This window comes from Mustela nivalis (genome assembly GCF_964662115.1).
Source record: "Mustela nivalis genome assembly, chromosome: 1".
NCBI classification, from domain to species: Eukaryota; Metazoa; Chordata; class Mammalia; order Carnivora; family Mustelidae; genus Mustela; species Mustela nivalis.
In genome coordinates this window covers 135,846,607-135,865,812 of record NC_139020.1, presented here as the reverse complement: position 1 = coordinate 135,865,812, position 19,206 = coordinate 135,846,607, and the positions used below count along the sequence as shown (strand labels likewise).

Here is a 19,206-nt window from a genome sequence, read left to right as displayed (position 1 = left end):
AGTATTCCATTGTGTATATATACCACATCTTCTTGATCCATTCATCTGTTGATGGACATCTAGGTTCTTTCCATAGTTTGGCTATTGTGGACATTGCTGCTATAAACATTCGAGTACACGTGCCCCTTTGGATCACTACGTTTGTATCTTTAGGGTAAATACCCAATAGTGCAATTGCTGGGTCATAGGGCAGTTCTATTTTCAACATTTTGAGGAACCTCCATGCTGTTTTCCAGAGTGGCTGCACCAGCTTGCATTCCCACCAACAGTGTAGGAGGGTTCCCCTTTCTCCGCATCCTCGCCAGCATCTGTCTTTTCCTGACTTGTTGATTTTAGCCATTCTGACTGGTGTGAGGTGATATCGCATTGTGGTTTTGATTTGTATTTCCCTGATGCCGAGTGATATGGAGCACTTTTTCATGTGTCTGTTGGCCATCTGGATGTCTTCTTTGCAGAAATGTCTGTTCATGTCCTCTGCCCATTTCTTGATTGGATTATTTGTTCTTTGGGTGTTGAGTTTGCTAAGTTCTTTATAGATTCTGGACACTAGTCCTTTATCTGGTATGTCGTTTGCAAATATCTTCTCCCATTCTGTCAGTTGTCTTTTGATTTTGTTAACTGTTTCCTTTGCTGTGCAAAAGCTTTTGATCTTGATGAAATCCCAATAGTTCATTTTTGCCCTTGCTTCCCTTGCCTTTTGCGTTGTTCCTAGGAAGATGTTGCTGCGGCAGAGGTCGAAGAGGTTGCTGCCTGTGTTCTCCTCAAGGATATTGATGGATTCCTTTCACACATTGAGGTCCTTCATCCATTTTGAGTCTATTTTCGTGTGTGGTGTAAGGAAATGGTCCAATTTCATTTTTCTGCATGTGGCTGTCCAATTTTCCCAGCACCATTTATTGAAGAGGCTGTCTTTTTTCCATTGGACATTCTTTCCTGCTTTGTCGAAGATGAGTTGACCATAGAGTTGAGGGTCTATTTCTGGGCTCTCTATTCTGTTCCATTGATCTATGGGTCTGTTTTTGTGCCAGTACCATGCTGTCTTGATGATGACAGCTTTGTAATAGAGCTTGAAGTCCGGGATTGTGATGCCACCAACGTTGGCTTTCTTTTTCAATATCCCTTTGCCTATTCGAGGTCTTTTCTGGTTCCATATAAATTTTAGAATTATTTGTTCCATTTCTTTGAAAAAGATGGATGGTACTTTGATAGGAATTGCATTAAATGTGTAGATTGCTTTAGGTAACATAGACATTTTCACAATATTTATTCTTCCAATCCAGGAGCATGGAACATTTTTCCATTTCTTTGTGTCTTCCTCAATTTCTTTCATGAGTACTTTATAGTTTTCTGAGTATAGATTCTGTGTCTCTTTGGTTAGGTTTATTCCTAGGTATCTTATGGTTTTGGGTGCAATTGTAAATGGGATTGACTCCTTAATTTCCCTTTCTTCTGTCTTGCTGTTGGTGTAGAGAAATGCAACTGATTTCTGTGCATTGATTTTATATCCTGACACTTTACTGAATTCCTCTATAAGTTCTAGCAGTTTTGGAGTGGAGTCTTTTGGGTTTTCCACATATAGTATCATATCATCTGCGAAGAGTGATAATTTGACTTCTTCTTTGCCGATTTGGATGCCTTTAATTTCCTTTTGTTGTCTGATTGCTGAGGCTAGGACCTCTAGTACTATGTTGAATAGCAGTGGTGATAATGGACATCCCTGCCGTGTTCCTGACCTTAGTGGAAAAGCTTTCAGTTTTTCCCCATTGAGAATGATATTTGCGGTGGGTTTTTCATAGATGGCTTTGATGATATTGAGGTATGTGCCCTCTATCCCTACACTTTGAAGAGTTTTGATCAGGAAGGGATGCTGTACTTTGTCAAATGCTTTTTCAGCATCTATTGAGAGTATCATATGGTTCTTGTTCTTACTTTTATTGATGTGTTGTATCACATTGACTGGTTTGCGGATGTTGAACCAACCTTGCAGCCCTGGAATAAATCCCACTTGGTCGTGGTGAATAATCTTTTTAATGTACTGTTGAATCCTATTGGCTAGTATTTTGTTGAGTATTTTCGCATCTGTGTTCATCAAGGATATTGGTCTATAGCTTTCTTTTTTGGTGGGATCCTTGCCTGGTTTTGGGATCAAGGTGATGCTGGCCTCATACAATGAGTTTGGAAGTTTTCCTTCCATTTCTATTTTTTGGAACAGTTTCAGGAGAATAGGAATTAGTTCTTCTTTAAATGTTTGGTAGAATTCCCCCGGGAAGCCGTCTGGCCCTGGGCTTTTGTTTGTTTGGAGATTTTTAATGACTGTTTCAATCTCCTTACTGGTTATGGGTCTGTTCAGGCTTTCTATTCCTTCCTGGTTCAGTTGTGGTAGTTTATATGTTTCTAGGAATGCATCCATTTCTTCCAGATTGTCAAATTTATTGCCGTAGAGTTGCTCATAGTATGTTCTGATAACTGTTTGTATTTCTTTGGTGTTAGTTGTGATCTCTCCTCTTGCATTCATGATTTTATTTATTTGGGTCCTTTCTCTTTTCTTTTTGATAAGTCGGGCCAGGGGTTTATCAATTTTATTAATTCTTTCAAAGAACCAGCTCCTACTTTCGTTGATTTGTTCTATTGTTTTTTTGGTTTCTATTTCATTGATTTCTGCTCTGATCTTTATGATTTCTCTTCTCCTGCTAGGCTTAGGGTTTCTTTCTTGTTCTTTTTCCAGCTCCTTTAGGTGTAGTGTTAGATTGTGTACCTGAGACCTTTCTTGTTTCTTGAGAAAGGCTTGTACCGCTATATATTTTCCTCTCAGGACTGCCTTTGTTGTGTCCCACAGATTTTGAACCGTTGTATTTTCATTATCATTTGTTTCCATGATTTTTATCAATTCTTCTTTAATTTCCCGGTTGACCCATTCATTCTTTAGAAGGATGCTGTTTAGTCTCCATGTATTTGGGTTCTTTTCAAACTTCCTTTTGTGGTTGAGTTCTAGCTTTAGAGCATTGTGGTCTGAAAATAGGCAGGGAATGATCCCAATCTTTTGATACCGGTTGAGTCCTGATTTAGGACCGAGGATGTGATCTATTCTGGAGAATGTTCCATGTGCACTAGAGAAGAATGTGTATTCTGTTGCTTTGGGATGAAATGTTCTGAATATATCTGTGATGTCCATCTGGTCCAGTGTGTTGTTTAAGGCCTTTATTTCCTTGCTGATCTTTTGCTTGGATGATCTGTCCATTTCAGTGAGGGGAGTGTTAAAGTCCCCTACTATTATTGTATTATTGTTGATGTGTTTCTTTGATTTTGTTATTAATTGGTTTATATAGTTGGCTGCTCCCACGTTGGGGGCATAGATATTTAAAATTGTTAAATCTTCTTGTTGGACAGACCCTTTGAGTATGATATAGTGTCCTTCCTCATCTCTTATTATAGTTTTTGGCTTAAAATCTAATTGATCTGATATAAGGATTGCCACTCCTGCTTTCTTCTGATGTCCATTAGCATGGTAAATTCTTTTCCACCCCCTCACTTTAAATCTGGAGGTGTTTTCGGGCTTAAAATGTGTTTCTTGGAGGCAACATATAGATGGGTTTTGTTTTTTTATCCATTCTGATACCCTGTGTCTTTGACAGGGGCGTTTAGCCCATTCACATTCAGGGTAACTATTGAGAGATATGAATTTAGGGCCATTGTATTGCCTGTAAGGTGACTGTTACTGTATATGGTCTCTGTTCCTTTCTGATCTACCACGTAGGATCTCTCTTTGTTTAGAGGACCCCTTTCAAGATTTCCTGTAGAGCTGGTTTGGTGTTTGCAAATTCTTTCAGTTGTTGTTTGTCCTGGAAGCTTTTAATCTCTCCTTCTATTTTCAATGATAGCCTAGCTGGATATAGTATTCTGGGCTGCATGTTTTTCTCATTTAGTGCTCTGAAAATATCATGCCAGCTCTTTCTGGCCTGCCAGGTCTCTGTGGATAAGTCAGCTGCCAATCTAATATTTTTACCATTGTATGTTACAGACTTCTTTTCCCGGGCTGCTTTCAGGATTTTCTCTTTGTCACTGAGACTTGTAAATTTTACTACTAGGTGACGGGGTGTGGGCCTATTCTTATTGATTTTGAGGGGCGTTCTCTGAACCTCCTGAATTTTGATGCTTGTTCCCTTTGCCATATTGGGGAAATTCTCCCCAATAATTCTCTCTAGTATACCTTCTTGTCCCCTCTCTCTTTCTTCTTCTTCCGGAATCCCAATTATTCTAATGTTGTTTCGTCTTATGCTGTCACTTATCTCTCGAATTCTCCCCTCGTGGTCCAGTAGCTGTTTGTCCCTCTTTTGCTCAGCTTCTTTATTCTCTGTCATTTGGTCTTCTATATCACTAATTCTTTCTTCTGCCTCATTTATCCTAGCAGTGAGAGCCTCCATTTTTGATTGCACCTCATTAATAGCTTTTTTGATTTCAACTTGGTTAGATTTTAGTTCTTTTATTTCTCCAGAAAGGGCTTTTATATCTCTCGAGAGGGTTTCTCTAATATCTTCCATGCCTTTTTCGAGCCCGGCTAGAACCTTGAGAATTGTCATTCTGAACTCTAGGTCTGACATATTACCAATGTCTGTATTGATTAGGTCCCTAGCCTTCGGTACTGCCTCTTGTTCTTTTTTTTGTGTTGAATTTTTCCGTCTTGTCATTTTGTCCAGATAAGAGTATATGAAGGGGCAAGTAAAATACTAAAAGGGTGGCAACAACCCCAGGAAAATATGCTTTAACCAAATTAGAAGAGATCCAAAATCATGAGGGGGGAGAAAGGGGATAAAAAGTGGTTCAAAAAGGAAACAATAAAAAAAAAAGAATTTTTTTAAAAAAAGAAAACACCTAAGAAAAACATAAAAAAGAAAAAAAATATATGTATTAGATAAACTAGTAAAAAATCGTTAAAAAAGAAAAAGGTAGCAGTTAAAAAAAAAATTTTTACCCGAAGGCAAAAAAAAAAAAAAAAAAAAGAAAAAGAAAAAAATTAAATTAAATTAACCGCAAGACTAAAAAAAATCACAGGGAAAAAGCCATGAGTTCCGTGCTTTGCTTTCTCCTCCTCTAGAATTCTGCTGCTCTCCTTGGTATTGAAACCGCACTCGTTGGTAGGTGAACTTGGTCTCGGCTGGATTTCTTGTTGATCTTCTGGGGGAGGGGCCTGTTGTAGTGATTCTCAAGTGTCTTTGCCCCAGGCGGAATTGCACCGCTTTTACCCGGGGCCGGGGTGAGTAATCCGCTTGGGTTTGCTTTCAGGAGCTTTTGTTCCCTGAGCGCTTTCCGTAGAGTTCCGGAGGACGGGAATACAAATGGCGGCCTCCTGGTCTCCGGCCCGGAGGAGCCAAGAGCCCAGGGCCGCACTCCTCAGTGCGCGCCCAGAGAACCGCGCTCAGTTACTCCCGTCTGCCTGACCTCCGGCCGCGCTCCGAGCTCACCGAGCCTGCGACCGGTTCAAGGTCACCCCGAGCTGCGAGCTTACTGTCGGCTCTGTCTCTGTAGCGGCTTTCCCGTTCCAATACCCGCAAGCTCTGCGACACTCAGACACCCCCGATCCTTCTGTGACCCTGCGGGACCTGAGGCCACGCTGACCCCGTGTGGGCTTTGCCCCGGGTAGCCTCTGGAGCGATGTCCCTCAGCGGAACAGACTTTTAAAAGTCCTGATTTTGTGTGCGGTTGTTCCGCTGCTTGCTGGGAGCCGGCCCCTCCCCCCAGGGTCTATCTTCCCGTCGCTTTGGATTCACTTCTCCGCTGGTCCTACCTTTCAGAAAGTGGTTGTTTTTCTGTTTCCAGAATTGCTGTTCTTCTCTTCGATCTGCTGATGGATTTGCAGGTGTTTGCAATCTTTAGATAAGCTATCTAGCTGATCTCTGGCTAGCTGAAGTAGTCTCGGCCTGCTACTTCTCCGCCATCTTGACTCCTCAGTCTGTTTTTAATTTTTTTGAGGAATCTCCATACTGTTTTCCATACTGGTTGCATCAGTTGGCATTTCCACCAACAGTGTATGACTACTCCTTCATCTCCAACTCCTCCTTGCCAATACTAATTTTTTTTGCTTTTCTGACTCCAGCCATTTTAACAGATATGAAATATTACCTCATTGTGGTTTTAATTTACATATTCCTGATAATTAGTGATTTTGAGTATCTTGTTATGTACTTGTTGGCCATCTGTGTATCTTCTTCGGTAGCATGTCTATTGAAGTTCTCTGCCCATTTTTTAAATTGGGTTGTGTTTTTGTATAAAAGTTGTATAAGTTCTTCATATATTTTAAATATTAACCCCTTATCAGATATGTAATTTGCAAATATCTTCTCCCATTTAGTAGGTTGCCATTTTGTTTAATTGATGGTTTCCTTCACTGTGCAAAATATTTTTAGTCTGATGTAATCCCATTTCTTTCTTTCTTTTCTTTGTTGTTGTTGTTGTTGTTACCTTTGGCTGAGGATGTTAGCCCAAAGAATACTACTAAGACCAATGTCAAAGTGATTACTGCCTATGCTTTCTTCTTGGAGTTTTATGGCTTCATGCCTTATGTTCAAATACTTAATCTATTTTAATTTATTTTTGCATATGATATATGATAGTGATCTGGCTTCATTCTTTTGCATGTACCTGTCTAGTTTTCCCAATGCTATTTTTTGAAGAGGCTTATCCCTTATTGTCTATTCTTGCCTCCTTTGTCTAATCTTGCCTCATAGATTAACTGATCATCTAGCATATATTTTTACTGAGGCTCTCTATTGTATTCCATTGATCAATGAATCTATTTTCATGCTAGTACCATATTGTTTTTATTACTATAGATCTGAATTATAGTTTGAAATCAGGAAACATAATACCTCCAGCTTTGTTCTTCTTTCTCAAGATGGCTTTGGCTATTCAGGGTCTTTGTAGTTTCATACAAATTTTAGGATTCTTTGTTTTAGTTCAGTGAACAATGATATCAGTATTTTAATGGAAATTGCAATGAATCTTTTGATTGTTTTGGATGTTATGAGCACTTCAGCAGTAATAACTTTTCCAGTACATGTTCCTGATATCTTTACATTTACTTTTGTCATATTTAATTTTTTAAATCAGTCTCTTACATTTTCAGTGTATAGGTCTTTTATTGCCCTGGTTAAAAAAAATTATTCTTAGATATTTCATTCTTTTTGATACAACTATAAATGGGATTGTCTTCTTCATTTCTCTTCTGAGAGCTCGTTAGTGGTGCGTAGAAATGCAACCACTTTCTGTATGTTAATTTTATATCCAGGAACCTTACTGAATTCATTTATTAGTTCTAATAGTGTTTTTACTTGAGTCTTTAGGGTTTCTCTGTATAGTATCATGCCATCAGCAAATAGTAACAGTTTTACTTTCAAATTTGGATACATTTTATTTCTTTTTCTTGATCCAGCCAGGACTCCTTTGAATGAGCATAGTGAGAATGGAAATCCTTGTCTTGCTTCTGATCTTAAGGGATAAGATTTTGCCTTTCACTATTGATTCTGGTGTTAGCTGTTGGTTTGTTTTTTATGGCCTTTATTATATTGAGGTACATTTCCTCTGTACTCACTTTGCTACAAGTTTTTTCTTAAGTGGTTGTTGAATTTTTCAAATGCTTCTTCTCCATCTGTTGAGATAATCATATCATTTTTATCTTTCCTCTTGTTATATGATGCATCACCTTGAGTGATTTGAAAATGTTTAGCCATTCTTGCATGCCTGAAATAAATGCTACTTGATTGTAGTATATGATCCTTTTATTGTATTAATGAATCCAGCTTGCGAATTTGTTGAGGATTTTTCATCTATGTTCACTGGTGATATTTGCCCATAATTTTCTTTTTTGTGGTATCTTTGTCTGGTTTTTGTATAAAGGTAATGCTGACCTCATGTAATGAGTTTGGAAAAAAATTTTTGGGAAAATTTGAGGATAGGTACTAACTCTTCTTTAAATATTTAATAGAATTCACTTGTGAAACCATCTTGTCCTAGACTTTTGTTTGTTTGGAGTTTAACTATTGATTCAAATTCATTGCTTGTAATCAGTCTATTCAGATTTTCTATTTCTTTATGATTTAGTCTTGGAAGGTTGTATGTTTCTAGGAATTTATTTATTTCTTCTAAGTTTTCTAGTCTGTTGGCATAAATTATTTGTAGTAGTCTCTAATAGTCATTTGTATTTCTGTGGTATCAGTTATAATTTCTCTTTCATTTCTGATTTATCTCCTTCATTTCTGATTTTATTCATTGGGCATTCTCTTTTTCTTGATGAGTCTGGCTAGAGATTTGTTATATTTCTTTGTCTTTTCAAAGAACCAGAATTTGGCTTCATCAGTGTTTTCTATTTTTTTAGTCTCTATTCATTTATTTGCACTCTGATCCTTATTATTTCCTTCCTTCTACTAACTTTGAGTTTTGTTCTTTTGCCCTTTTTTTTTAAGTTCCTTTAGCTGTATAGATTATTAGGATTTTTCTTATTTCTTGAGATAGGCCAGTATCATTAAGTTCTTCCATCTTAAAACTGCTTTTGCTGAATCCTATAGATTTTTAAAAGTTGTGTTTCTATTTTAATTTTGTCAAGGTATTTATTGATTTCATTTTTTTTCCTTTGTTGACCTATTTGTTGTTTAATAACATGTTTATTCTCCAAGTGTTTGTGTTTTTTCCAGTTATTTTCTTATAATTGATTTCTAATTTCATACCATTGTGGTTAGAAATGATGTTCTATATGATTTCAGTCGTCTTGAATTTATTGAGACTTGTTTGATACCCTAATATGTGATTGGTTTATCCTGAAGAATGTTCTATGTGCATTTGAAAAGAATGCATATTCTACAGTTTGGGGATGATTTCTGTAACATTTGTTAAGTCCATCCAATGTGTCATTTAAGTTCAATGTTTCCTTATTGAACATTTAGGAATAAGGAATTATTCCTAAATTATTTAGGAATAAGGAATTATAAAGGAATAAGGAATTTCCTTATTCCTTTAAGTTCAATGTTCCTTATTTTCTGTCTATATGACATATTCATTGATGTTAAGTGAGTATTAAAGTCCCCCTATTATTCTTGCTTATAACTGTCAGTTTATCTCTTTATGTCTGTTAATATTTGCTTTTTGTATTTAGCTGCTCCTAAATACAAATATTTACAAATGTTGTGTTTTCTTGTTAGATTGACCCCTTTGTCACTATATAGTGTCCTTTCTTGTCCTTTCTTATGTCTTTGTTTGAAAACCTATTTTGTTTCCTGACTAACAAGTCAGGAAACAACAGGTGTTGGTGAGAATGTGGAGAAACGAGAATGCTTTTACACTGTTGGAGGACATGCAGACTGGTACAGCCACTCTGGAAAACAAGTATGGAAGTGCCTCAAAAAGTTAAAAATAGAACTACCCTATGACTCAGCAATTACTCTACTAAGTATTTATCCAAAGGATACAAAAACAGTGATTTGAAGGCTCACTTCCATCCCAGTGTCCATAGCAGCAATGCCCACAATAGTGAGATATAGATATATAGATGGATAGATAGAGATAGAGGCATGCATATATATATATATATATATATATATATATATATATATATATATATATCCAAGCCATCAAAAAGAATGAAAGCTCATTTGCAATGACATCGATACAACTAGAATATATCATGCTAAGCAAAATAAGTCAGCCAAAAAACACAAATACCATAAGGTTTCACTTCTATGTGGAATTTAAAAAACAAAAAAGATGAACATAAGGGAAGGGAATGAAAAATAAAGTAGAAGAAAAACAGGGAGATAAACCATGAGACATTTCATTTGAAAGAAAACTGAGGGTTATTGGAGGGGAGGTAGGTGAAAGGATTGGGTAATTGGGTGATGGACATTAAGGTAATGAGCACTGGGTGTTATGTGCAACTGATGAATCACTAGGTTCTACTCCAAAATTAATAATACACTATATATTAACTAACTTGAATTTAAATAAAAACAAACCAAAAAACCCCCACAGAGCCCATTTTGTGTGACAGAGTATTGCTAGTCCAGCTTTCTTTCTGTTTTCATTTTTCATGGAATATCTTTTCCATCTCTTACCTTTAACCTGTGTGTCTTTGGATTTGAAGTGAGTCTCTTAAGAACAACCTGTAGAGATGAATCATGTTTTTTAATCCTTACACCTACTCTATGCCTTTTGATTGGAACATTTAGTCCATTTACATTTAAAGTAATTATTGATAGGTTTGTACTTATTGTCATTTTGTTAAATTTTTTTCTGGTTATTTTTGATTTGGTCTCTGTTCCTTTCTTCCTCTCTTAGTCTCTTTTCTCATGGCTTGATGATTTTATTTAGTGTTATGTTTGGGCTCCTTTTTCTTTATTTTTTATGTATCTATTATAGGTTTATGGCTTATAGTTACCATGAGGTTCATCTATATGTATACACACACATATATGTATGTATATATACATACACACATATGTACATATATACACATGTGTATATGTGTGTGTGATGTGACATATGTATATATACATATGTGATGTGACATGCTGTTATATATCAGTTTCTTTTAATTTTATAGTTACATAAGTTGAAAAGTATTTTAAAAGCACTACATATGTACTCCCTTTCCTTATAATTTTGTTTCTGACATGATATTTTATCATTTTATTTTGTGTATCCTTACACTGCTTATTATAGTTATAGTTGATTTTACTGTTTTTGTCTTTTAACATTTATACTGGCTTTTTCAGTGGCTGATCTATTGCCTTTAATATAATTGCCTTTACCAGTGAGATTTTTAAAATATGTTTCCTTATGTCTAGTTATGGTGTTTTTAAGCTTTTCTGCTTAAAAAAGATGCTTAAACATTTCATGTAAGGCCCATTTACTGGTGATCAATTCTTTTATGTTTTACTTGTCTGAAAAACTGTTCCGCTCTCCTACAATTCCGAAATGGTAACCTTGCCATCTAGAGTATTCGTGGTTGTAAATTTTCCATTTCAGCATTTTAAATACATCCTGCTTTTCCTTTCTGGCCTCCAAATGTCCTGCTGAAAAATTAGGTGAAAATCCAATGTGGTTTCCCTTTTATGTGGCTATTTCTTTTTCTCTTGCTTCCTTTAAGATTCTTTACATTTTACCATTTTAGTTATAATATGTGTTGTGTGCATGTCTTTGGATTCATCTTAATTGGACTTTTTTTGTTTCATGGAATTGGATATTTGTTTTCTTCCCCAGATAAGAGAGGTTCTCAGCCATATTTCTTCAAATGAGTTTTCTATCCCTTTCTTTCTTTATTCTCCTCCTAAAGTTCTATAATGTGAATATTAGTATATTTGATGTTGTTCCAGAAGACCCTTAAGCTATCCTTTTAATTAATTTGTTTAATTTTGCTGTTTTTAAAACAATTTTAAAGATTTTATTTCATTTGTCAGAGCGAGAGCGAGAGAGAGAGAGAGAACACACAAGCAAAGCAAGTGGCAGGCTGTGGGAGAAGCAGGCTCTCCACTGAGCAAGGAGCCTGACATGGGACTCAATCCCAAGACCCTGGGATCATGAGCCAAAGGCAGATGCTTAACCAACTGAGCCACCCAGGTGTCCCTATTTTTGCTGTTCTTATTGGGTGTTTTTTTTTTTTTTTCATTACCTTGTTTTCCAAGTTGCTGATATATTCTTGCTATATCATTTAATCTGCTTTTGATTCCCTGTTTTATATTTTTATTTTTCATTTTGTTAATTTTTTTTCTTCAGCTCTGATTGGTTCCTCCTTATATTTTCTTTTTTTTTTTTTTTAAGGTTTTATTTATTTATTTGACAGAGAGAGAGAGAGAGAGAGAGAGAGCACAAACAGAGGGTGTGGCAGGCAAAAGGAGGGGGAGAAGCAGGTTTCCACCCCGAAGGGAGACTGATGTACTAATCCCAGGACCCTAGGATCACAACCTGAGCCAAAGACAGAGGCTCATCTAGCTGAGCTACTCAGGTGCCTCTCTTCTTTATATTTTCTATATTTATTGAAGTTCTTATTATGTTCCTTCATTCTTCTCCAGATTTCACTGGGCATCTTTATGACCATTACTTTGAACTCTTTACCAAGTAAATTACTTATCTCTATTTCATTAGTTTTCTTTCTGGGGTCATATTTTGTAATTTTCCTTGGAACATATTTCTCTATGTTCTCATTTTGTTTGACTTTCTTTATTTTTTAAGTTTTTTTAAAAATTATTTTTATTAACATATAATGTATTATTTGCCCCAGGGGTACAGGTCTGTGAATCATCAGGCTTACACATTTCACAGCAATCACCATATCATATCCCCTCCCCAATGTCCATAACCCAACCACCCTCTCCTCACCCTCCCCCAAGAAACCTTCAGTTTGTTTGTGAGATTAAGAGTCTCTTACAATTTGTCTCCCTCCCGATCCCCTCTTGTTTCATTTTTTTCCTTCTCTACCTCCCAAACCCCCCATCCTGCCTCTCAAATTCCTCATATCAGGGAGATCATTTAATTATCTTTCTCTGATTGCTTATTTTGCTCAGCATAATACCCTCTAGTTCCATCCATGTTATTGCAAACAGCAAGATTTCATTTCTTTTGATGGCTGCATAGTATTCCATTGTGTATAGGTACCATTTATTCTTTATCCATTCATCTCTTGATGGACATCTAGGTTCTTTCCATAATTTGGCTATTGTGGACGTTGCTCCTATAAACATTCGGGTGCACGTGCCCCTTTGGATCACTACATTTGTATCTTTAGGGTAAATATTCAGTAGTGCTATTGCTGGGTCATAGGGTAGCTCTATTTTCAACTTTTTGAGGAACCTCCATGCTGTTTTCCAGAGTGGCTGCACCAGCTTGCCTTCCCACCAACAGTGTAGGAGGGTTCCCCTTTCTCCATATCCTTGCCAACATCTGTTGTTTCCTGACTTGATTTTAGCCATTCTGACTGGTGTGAGGTGGTGTCTCATTGTGGTCTTGATTTGTATTTCCCTGATGCAGAGTGATCTTGAGCACTTTCTCATGTGTTTGTTTGCCCTCTGGATGTCTTTGCAGAAATGTCTGTTCATGTCCTCTACCCATTTCTTGATTGGATTATTTGTTCTTTGGATGCTGAGTTTGATAAGTTCTTCACAGATTTCGGATACTAACCCTTTATCTAATGTGTCGTTTGCAAATGTCTTCTCCCATTCTGTCATTTGTCTATTGGTTTTGTTGACTGTTTCCTTTGCTGTGCAAAAGCTTTTGATCTTGATGAAGTCCCAATAGTTCATTTTTGCCCTTGTTTCCCTTGCCATTTGTGATGTTTCTAGTAAGAAATTGCTGCAGCTGAGGTTGAAGAGCTTGTTGCCTTTTGCCATCAATGATTTTGATGGATTCCTGTCTCACATTGAGCTCTTTCATCCATTTTGAGTCTATTTTTGTGTGTGGTGTAAGGAAATGGTGCAGTTTCACTTTTCTGCATGTGGCTGTCCAATTTTCACACCATTTGTTGAAGAGACTGTCTTTTTTCCATTGGACATTATTTCCTGATTTATCAAAGATTAGTTGACCATGGAGTTGAGGGTCTTTTTCTGGGCTCTTTATTCTGTTCCATTGATCTATATGTCCGTTCTTGTGCCAGTACCATACTGTCTTGATGATGACAGTTTGTAATAGAGCTTGGAGTCTGAAATTGTGAAGCCACCAACTTTTTTCAACATTTTCAACATTTCTCTGGCTATTTGGGGTCTTTTCTGGTTCCATATGAATTTTAGGATTATTTGTTCCATTTCTTTGAAAAAAAATGGATGGTATTTTAATAGAGATTGCATTAAACATGTAGATTGCTTTAGGTAGCATAGACATTTTCATAATATTTCTTCTTCCAATCCATGAACATGGAATGTTTTTCCATTTCTTTGTGTCTTCCTCAATTTCTTTCATGAGTACTTTATAGTATTCTGAATACAGATTCTTTGCCTCTTTGGTTAGGTTTGTTACTAGGTATCTTATGGTTTTTTTGGTGCAGTTGTAAATGGGATTCACCCTTAATTTCTCTTTCTTCTGTCTTTCTGTTTTTATATAGAAGTGCATTGATTTTATGTCCTGACACTTTACTGGATTTCTGTATGAGTTCTAGCAGTTTTGTAGTGGATTCTTTTTGGGTTTTCTACATAAAGTATCATATCATCTCTAAAGAATGAGAGTTTGGCTTCTTTGCTGATTCAGATTGTTTGACTTCCTATATTTGTTTCTATGAATTAGGTAGAAGAGCTACCTCAGTCAGTCTTGAAAAAGTGAACTTGTATAAGAGCATCCTCCATGTAGAATGCATGTTTCTGGCTTTGGCAGGCTGGCTGGAGCTGAAGTGGGGTTGGGTTGGGAAATCCTTGGGACTGTGATTTAGTGACTTCCTGGGGGGATGGCTGGAGTTGCAATGGGCTCAGGCCAGAGCCATGACCCACCACTGCAGGGCTGTCTCAGTAGGATGGTTGGGTCAGATGCAGGCCACGGGGTCCTGGAGTGTACCATACTGTGACTACTTTGGTGGGATGTCTGAAACTAAGATAAGCACAGGTGATGTCCCAGAGCATACCATGCCAGGGCCACCTTAGGGGGATAGTGGATCTGCTTTAGGCCAGGATCCAAGGCACACTGAGGTGGCTGTAGTAGGCTTCCTATAACAAATGTACCCTGCAACTAGACACACTATCAAGGAGGGAATATAAAAATGACACTTACCAGGGTCTCCAACTTCCAAGTAAGCTCCAGTGGTTACCCACATGTTTGGTATTTGCTGTAGGACTAGTAAATGGATTTCCTTAATTTATAGTCTAAGTACACCTTGAACTGCTGCTGTTTTCTCACTGTGCTCTGGGGCAGATGAATCTGTGTATAGGCCCTGAGTGATATCCCTCCCTTCTGTAGATTATTCTGTCAGGTTTGGGCTCTCATCATGTCTCTCTCATGTCCCACCATGTCTCTATCTCTTCTGGCTTTCTCTACATAGTCCCTCAGTCACTTGTTGTGCAGAAGCTCCTCAATCAGCCATTGGTTCTTCAGGAGGAATTGCTCTCTATATAAGCATAGATTTGTGTGTTCTCAGAAGGAGTTGTGTTCAAGGTGTTTCAACACTGCTAGCTCAGCCAACTATTCCCTCTAATTCTTTCATTTTAAAGGAAGGATGGAAATGGTTAAGTTAAAACAGAAAATCCAGAAAATCAAAGAACCAGTGCATCTACAAAAGAAGAGATCCTAATTTTGTGGTTCACCAGTGTATGACTTTGGAGAAATACATGAATACATTTGGTGAACTGATCCATGAACTGAGCAGGGGTCAGCTAAATCAGCTAATTTGCCATATGAATATACACACTTCATTAAGTAAAATTAAGAGATGATTACTGGATTCAGCTTAAATTCATATTACTGTGAACTGATTTCTTAATTTTTAGAGAGCTCTTAAAATTGAGCAGCATAATGCAAAATATGATATTTATTCTTATTAATGTGAATTCCTTAAAGAGGAAATGAAGCATAGTCACTTATGTTTCTGGAATAAACACACAGTCCCAGGTCATAAACTTGATATCTCAGTGCACATATTTAAATATCTTACTTTTAAGGTATGTTCACAAAGTTTAGCAATTTGGTGATATAGGTTTAATATAAGGAGTCTGGTTAAGGATATGATTAAGATGATACATCAATTAGGCATGAGATCATTGAGCAAATACACATTTTAATATAAACATAAAACATGTTTTTGAAGATAAATGTTTGCTATCATATAAAATTCTGAGTCCAGAAAAACCAACATTTGTTCTACCTACTTCATGTCACATTCCTTGCTATGAACAGAATAATTTAATATTGACAATTTTCTTTTTTTTTTAATTTTATTTTTTCAGTGTTCTAGGATTCATTTTTTTATGCACCATACCCAGTGCTCCTTGCGATACGTGCCCTCCTTCATACCCACCACCAGGCTAACCCATCTCCCCACCACCGTCCCTTCCAAAACTCTGTTTCTCAGAGTCCACAGTCTCTCGTGCTTTGTAATATTGACAGTCTTCTAAATAGTTATTATTTTTTCTGTTTTATAGATGTTGAAATTCAGTTTTTAAATGAGTTAACAATGTTCACACACTAAAGAGGAGAATAGGCTTAAAAAGTTTTGGCTCTTTTTGGGCGGCTGGGTGGCTCAGTGGGTTAAGCCTCTTCCTTTGGCTCAGGTCATGATATCAGGATACTGGGATCAAGTCCCGCATCAGGCTCTCTGCCTCCTCTCTGCCTACTTGTGATCTCTGTCTGTCAAATAAATAAATAGAATCTTAAAAAAAAAAAGTTTTGGCTTTTCTTTGCAGAAAACATAGAACTAGCATGAATCACACCATAAATATGCATTGTGTATGCATGAACATCAGTATAGGTTATAAAGATTTTTTAAAGTCTGGATAATATTAGAGGATAGAAATATAGTTGTAAACTCTATTAAGTCAGATACCATTTTCTTGTCCCAGCCAGTGCCTTTGTGACATAGAAACAATCCCTTGCCTCTCTTTCTCTCTTTCCTTCTTTCTGTATGTGTACACACATATATATATTTATATATATATACACACACACATTTGTATAGTCAGAGAATTTGTGTCCAGTTTTTGAGAATTCTTAACACTATAATGTATATTTTCTAAAATCTACCTATGTGTAAATAGAAAATAAACAAGATTTTCAAATTTCATATTGATAGTACATTTGTAAAATTTGCTCTATAACTGAAAGTTCTGTTACTCACATGAAATACTTATCTATACTCATCTGTGAAATGAAAGTGAAAGTCCTGACCTTACAAGTACCTTGCATATATATCTATATTTTAAGTAATCTGAATTTGACTTACAAATAATTTCTGAGAGAGAACTTGGAAGACCTCCCTCCCAACCATACCTCATAAAACATAATGAACATTTTCTTGTTAAAGATGATAGTTAAAAATTTTCACATTTCTTAATTATTCTGTAAACCCAGTTGTTCTCTCGCCCTACAGCTGAACAGCTTTGAAAATACAACATGCAAAGCTGCAGATTATCAGTACTTAGATGTCCGGGGTTGATGTAATTTTAGGCTGCTCGAATTAACTCTCTCTGACAAGCCCTCCCTTGCAAACCACCAGCAGCAAAGTGCCTCTTTGTCTACAGTTAAAAGCCAGGCTCCAGTCTCTGGGAGTATTCACATTGTTTCTAATATATTGGTGCTTGGACAACGTGGAATCATCCCCTATGAAAGCCTGACTGCCCAAAGGGTATAAACCCAATTGCCAGTGGTTTATTCAGCTTTGACAGTTCTCAGTGTGATCCAAACAGCCTTTGGTAAAACAAAAAGGCAAGAGAAAATCTCCAGAAACTTCCTTCTATTCATTTCTTTAATAGTTTTCTTGCCACAGGAGACTTAAGAAGATTTGTACAGCCCACTCTCTTTTCATTAGCAGCAAGTGCAATGCTGTTGGGTAAGTTAATGTGAAAGACTATAAAAAAGCAGAATGCTATATATATGAATTTTTATAGCATTTAAAAAAATGTCCTTTTACTTAAGTACAATATAACTGAAACCATAAAGAAATAGTAAATATACTTCGTGTTTTCTAAATCATAGACTTGGTGTTTGGCTTCATTCTGTTTGCTGAATGCAATACCATGGTTCACTGGTTTTTTGGTATGAACATGTTAAAATTATCATTATTGGACTGACAAAGAAACCTGATTGAATTTTCAGCACAATCATAGTTCTTGTCATACAGTGTAACAATATTTAATGATTTCTTTGTATTTCCATATGCAACAAAATGCATCAGTATTTTCAGGCTTAGTTTGGCCATTCCATTAAACCTCCAGAACTAAATTATTGTTCCTGTAGCATTCTTCTTTCCTTCTTTGCCAAAAAACTATAACTAGTTAGTAAAATTTCCAACTGTGGTAGAGAAAAATATACATATTCATAATTGGTATAGTACATTATACTAATCTGTGAGTGCATTTATATATTATATGCATGTAAGAGCAAGATATTTCCCCTTTAAAGTATTCTTACCAGCTATATCCTTTATAATTTATTGGTTATGTGTTGTTCATAATTTTTCTTTTATAATTTACTCTATTTTATTATGCGGGCCAATTCCTGAATTCAAGGATGATGAAATATACTGAATATATTATAAATCATTAGTAGATGTATTGTTTACATGAAGTTATTACTGCATAAGTCACTAATACTTTAAAGTTCAATATTTGATAAATTAGGAGCACAGAGAAAGAAACTAGAAAACCAGAATGAGTTAAATAAGGAGGAGTCTGTTATTTCTTTAAGGTACTTTTTGACCTAATAGGATATATAGAAGCAGAAATGAAATGGGTGTGCTAAATTAATCATGCCCTTACTTTTAGGTCTTCACATATAAAATAGTTAAATTCAGCATAATGTTAAGACTTTCTCTTGTTTCTCTGATACGATTTTTTATTAGAAATATAAGTGCTTATTGGAGTGATATTATAGTTATAAATTCTCATGTATTGTAAAGAAGATTCCTTCATGGACCTAGCAGGGTTAAATTGTAACATCTCATGAGGCAAAATAAATGATGATTTTAAAATAAGACTGATGAACTTGACATTTAGCTTTTAGTGAAATCCTCATTTTTCAGAAAAGTAGCAGAACAGCATGTATTATGTGCCTGTGATTAGGGACATCTCAAACAATGACTTGATTAAGAAACTGCAGATAGAAGTGTTCTTTCCTCTCCCCACATCTTTACATTTTTTTCCCCTGACAGTTTGTGATGGCGTGTTGACATTTTGAAATATCAAAGCAGAGAATAACCATTGATACAGCTGTCTGACTTACCATGGTTCCTTATTATAGCAATCATGTTACCACGGGCCATACTTCTGTCAACAGCACTTCATCACGGATGCCCCAATTGCCCATATATGCATGGAAGCTTGGAGCATTGCCTGCCAAAGATGTAATAAATCAAGGAACAAATTATGTGGTTGCTTCTGCAGTGCTCAGGTTTTCTTGTGTCCTCATGGCCATGTGTCTTATCCAAAGTTAGTAAGTCTCTAAACAATGCGTTAGCTAGAGGATAAGTCCCTGCATTCTGTTTGTATCATATTTTATAGGACAGAAGGATGACTCACTGGAAATCAGAATGTGGAGCAT

The 19,206-nt window shown here is 36.3% G+C and overlaps 1 protein-coding gene across 2 annotated transcripts in view; it reads left to right on the top strand.

Annotated features, from left to right (window-relative positions):
- The window catches only part of ZNF385D (zinc finger protein 385D), a 940,931-nt gene that overhangs the window by 409,527 nt on the left and 512,198 nt on the right, over window positions 1–19,206 (top strand). The window lies entirely within an intron of this gene.